Raw genomic sequence first — 5,503 nt, forward strand, 5'->3', positions numbered from 1 at the left:
ATACAGTACTTTTATACTATTTTAAATAAGTAGTCAGCAAAATGCACTAAACGTGAAACTAGGCTACTCTTTATGCAAAATTGCCCTATATAAAGTCTTAGAATTATATAAATTATTAGAATATTGCTTGATGTTGAAACATAGCGTTATAGGCAGAATGGGCTTAAACACTGTGTCTACTCCGGACGCGGCCGCGGCCGTGGCCGTTGTTGCTCGCGTCGCAACAGCTGTTTACCCTAAACGCGAAAATGCCCCCGTTACAAAGCAGAACGAGGCATTACTGTCGGAGATTTGTCGCTCGCATCGCGTCCAGTGTAGAGCACATCACTGATTATAATGGGTTCAACTCTCTTAGTCGCATCGCACTACTCGCGTCCGGTGTCTTGTTCAGGCAGCAGCAGACAAGCGGTGTCTTAACGGTAAGTTGCTTACTAGTACCAGTGCGGTCTGTTGAATGGTGATTTAATGCTACGTTGTCACCTGATGAGACGCAATGTTATACAGTAAATAAACAATGTTCCCGTCTTTTACTCTCACAACGAGCTTATCATACTCGTTTGCTACATTAGCTAGCTAGCCATGTTTTATACCTTGTCAGTGGAGTTGAAGCTAATGTGTGCGCATCTTACACCGTGTCTGAAGTAGAGACCTCCTTTTACTTAAGTGAAAGGGTTGACTGGTGTCATTACAGCGACATGGGTCGCCATTAGCAAACAATGGAGCACGCTCTGCTGGACAAACTACGTAGTTACGCAATTTACAAGCATTTTATCCGCGTTATATGTTCTGTAAAAAAAAAAAAAAAAAAAATCATATCGGCGGCATATCTGCGTCATATACGCCGCTACCGTTATATCTGTAACAGGCTCATATCGGCCGATAAAATCGGCAGACTGATAAATCGGTCGGGCTCTACAGGAGATACAGTTTGGAGTCAATTCCCCCTTCTTGAAACAACAGGAGTTTTTAAAGTCCATTTTCAAATGATTGTTGAACTCTTTATTACATTAACACTAGCCACTGATAAATTACTGCATTAACTATTGGCAATATCTAAGAAAGCCTGGATTACCTGCAACAGTGTTTCCCAACCCTGTTCTTGGAGGCACACCAAAATGTCTACTGATGTCTACTCACCAAAATGACGTCCAAAATGTCTACTGTTGTTTTGCCTCCAGGCACAGGGTTAGGAAACACTGGCCTAAAACAATGCCTGCTTAGCTATTTGGTTGTTTTTTAACATTAACTAATAACCCACATGGCCTAAGTGAGGCTAAATTGGCTAATTGGAAAGGAAAGTCAATTCAGAGCAGGCTCTTACATTTTGATAAAAGATTAAGACTATTTATCTTTCACAAGTATTCACATTATGACTAATCAAGAAAAAAGTAAACATGGTCAATTTTGTTTTCATGTTGTCAAAATACTACAGAAAAGTAATAAAACGGCATTAAGCCGTAAATATGTGTAGATTTTAAATATGTTTGAGGAAGAGAAATGATAGGTTTATGCTACAAAAAACTCTTCAGGAAAGTGCTTGCAACCCTAAGACTCAAAATGATTAGACCACATTAATTACAAACAAACAAACAAAAACGACAGTTTGAGGATAAGGGTCAAATAGCATACATCTGTATAATGCATGTAATTCAATGCATTGAATGGTTTCAATTCTGTTCCTGGAGATCTACCTCCCTGCAAAGTTCAGCTCCAATCCTAATCAAACACAACTGAACCAGCTAATTAAGATCTTCAGGAAAACCTTTTAATTACAGACAGGTGTGTTGGAGCAGGATTGAAACTGAACTGGGAGGAAGCTCTTCATAGACAGGATTGGGCACCGCGGTATAATGCAAGTGCAGGTATTAAGCCGCGTTTCCACCGCAGGAACTTTCCCCAGGAACAAGGGACTTTGGGATGGTACTGAGTGTGTTACGACTGTAGGAACCAGGGTCTAATTAAATTTTGAGGTGAAAATTTCCCTCTCAAAAAGTCCCTGCTTGCGAGGTAGTACTTTTTCAAAGTTCAGGAACTTTTGGGGGTGGGACTTGGACACTGAACATGCTGATTGGTTGGATTCAAAGCAATTGGTTGAAAGTAATTTGCGGTGCGTGCAGTAAGATTGTTTGCTATTTGACTTTAAAAAATACGACCGACGGACCAATGAAAAGGTTAAGGCTTTATTAAGCTTATATGAGGAGGATGAAATCCAGTGGGAATTGGAAAGTTGCGCGCAGTCCTACGTCACCGGACTAATTTGCCCAATCTTATCAGTACTTTAGACCACGATGGAAATGCAGACAGCAACAGGTCTGGGGGAAAAATAGTTCCTGGGACAAATTGTTGTGGGTCATTTCGGTGGAAACGTGGCTTTGGACAGTATAGAGTTTCTATAATAGTTTAGGATATGGGATTGATATTGTATAATTTGTGCACATGCTTGGCTGATCGAGGAATCAGGCTTTTAATGATGCGTCTCCAGTTCCACCACAGTCCAGTCACCTTGCGGGGAACTGGCTTGGCTGCTGGGGGAGTAACTACTGACTGAAGCCACTGTCGCAGCGGAGCAGTCGAAGTGGGACATGATGTGTGGCCACAGGCTGCTCTCCAGAGGGCTGAGGATTCCCCCTCCCTGCCCAGGCAGGTACAGGAGTGGAGGACAGCCGCCCTCCCCGGCCAGAAGCAGAGTCTGGTTAATCAGCTGCTGGACCATGTCCAGTTTAGTGTTCCAGTCCAGCTCCTGTGGCGGCGGTCGGCGAAGGTTTCCGTTGGCAACTCTCAGCGGTAGGTCCGTCGGGATCGAATGGCCAGTCCGGTTGGGAGAACCTTGTTTTCCCCCAGATCTGTTCTCCTCATCCTCTTCCTCCTCTCTGGTCTCCATAGCCTCGTAGATGGTGCAGAGTCCAGATGAGGGCGCCAGGAGACACAGTGGTTGCCCTTTCACCTGCGGCTGCTGTTTGACTCTCTGTTGCTGCTCCATCTCAAGCTGGCGCTGCAGGAGCTGTCGGCGTAGCCGGTGTTTCTGCTGCTGTTGTTGCAGCTGCAACTGAAGCAGCTCTCGACGTTGCCTCTCCAGTGCCCTTTGCTGTTCCTGCCGCTGCCTTTCCTCCTCCAGACACAGGCGTTGCAGCCGTTCCTGCTCCTGGCGCCGTCGAATGTGTCTCAACTGCAGCTGGTGCTGCTCTAACCGTCGCAGTTGCATGTTTGGCACCAATGCAGTCAGTGGGAACCTCGGAGGAACATCAACATGCTGGATATCGATACGAGGCTGTGGCTGCTGTAGCTGCCTCTGTTGGTCCGGCAGAGGAGCAAAGTAGTTATTGTCATTAATTTCTTGGATTAGTCTTGGATGGTTACCATTGTCCTGTTGGCTAAGTGAAACTTCACCAGTCTGTATGCTGTTCCAGGGTTTCCCTGTGGACAGTCAAGAGCACTTGCAATATGCGTTTACTGACAGAAGCATTTGTTATGACGAAGGGTGTGACTGAACATGAACAGAGGAAAAGCACAGACAGAAAGAGGAACAAGCAGACAAGAAAAGAAAACACACAAACCAAACAAGTTAGACAAAACTTAATGAAGTCTGGAATCGAGTTTTCCCACACATCCTTCCTGTAAACACCTTTGAATATTTTTAAAAACTAGCAAACCATCACATGAGGAATATTCTGTGTTCAATACATTCTATACTGTGGCATTCTGTTGGTTACCAAAGAAAATAATTTATACTGGGTTCTGTTTGTAAAATCAAAAAAGGATCTATGCGCCAAGTGCTCTCAAGCCGGAGAAGCTGTGGATAGAGCTTACATTTCACCTTTAATATTCCTTTCAAGTAATATTCAGTCTACAATGTTAGATTGTGTAGCTCAAAAATGTTACCAGCAAAATTCAAGAGAGTAGTTCACTTTGACTGAAAATATTGTAACTGTAAAGCAATCTTTCAGAGTTTGAATGTTAAGCCCAAAGTATACTTAGGATTTTTACACGTACGTGCAAGTCGCAGATGTGCATTGAATTTGTTTTGCACTAATCAGTTGTTCAACCAGGTGTCAACACTGGCACAGGTCGTTGTTCCACAGTTGAAAACGAAACTAAAAAGACAACAACAAAATAACGGAGACTGCAACAACAACAGATGCCCGCATTGACAAGCACTTGTGAAAGGGGGTTATGAGATAACTTTAGTTTAAAAGAATACAGAGACATGTTTATTGGTCATAACTTCTGGAGAAAAATAGCGAAGACAATGGACAAGGATGAAACTTTCTAGAGCGCATGTGTTGACCGCCTGTGCTCGTGCACACTATCAAATGGAGTATGAAAGGTTTCGTGTTTGACTATACACATACGCTACCATATATTCAAATAAAAACAAACAAAATATATTTTGGGCTTCATTCTGGCAATTCAGGTATGTGATCAAATAAATGAGGTGTCATATCTAAACCAATCCAATAACTGGAGTGGGTTGCAGAGGGTCTGATTGTTTGGAACAGTAACTGGGATAAAAATAAAAAATCCAGTGTAGCAGAACTGAATTTTTCCCTGACCATGTACCTGAAATACATTTATAGACTACCTGAATAGGACTTAAAAATGTAAATGAATCATATATAAATATAATAAATAAAAAAGTAATAATAATAATATTAAATAATATATTTATAAAAAAAAACAATAAGACAAAAATATATAACAATGTAAATAAAACGTAAAATATTATAAATTAAATAAAGATAAAATTCCATTAATGAAGGCAGTTTTTAAGGGTAAATGATACATACATACATCCACATAAAATGATAACCTAAACTTGCTAATTTTTAGTCTTTAATTAAAATAATGGATTTGTGGTAATTTGGAGAGAACAACAAAATCACTTTCTCAATGTTTGTCACCTGGCATACATAATTTCACATAACAGAACAAACAGGGAGCTAAATGGATGATAAATTGTACTTTGTTAATTTCACCTCCAGATATTTTTGATGTAAAATGACTTTTTTTGATGACGGGTGGTTAAAAAAAAAGTATGAAAGGAAGTGCTGAGTAGATGAGTGAGAGAGAGATACTGAGAGATGGAAAAGGAAAAGCAAGAAAGAAGGTTCCCTGACACACCCTTACAGGACCAAATTTAACATTCAGGCAGGTTTTGAAATATTTGTGTCAAGTTTGTGTTTATGCATTTATGTCTAATGATACTACATGAAAACAGGCAATTCTTGAAATTCATAAATTAATTCCTTGAGATTCCATGCAACTTAGTTGTGTTTGGCTTTCAGGGAGGGGTCCTTTTCTGGAGTTCAGTTTAGGAGGAATGACATGCTATTGAAGAGGGGGGTTAAAGACTATGAGCACTGACTGTCATTTCATCAAAATACATCTGGAATAAACACCATTTCAGCAGATATCCATTTCCTGTTCAAAATAAAATTCCACAGGAGCACTCGGATGAGAATAGACCATCATGCCACTCAAAAAACAAAACAAACAGGAACAGACA

The sequence above is a fragment of the Scardinius erythrophthalmus genome (assembly GCF_964197995.2).
Source record: "Scardinius erythrophthalmus genome assembly, chromosome: 1".
Lineage (NCBI taxonomy): Eukaryota > Metazoa > Chordata > Actinopteri > Cypriniformes > Leuciscidae > Scardinius > Scardinius erythrophthalmus.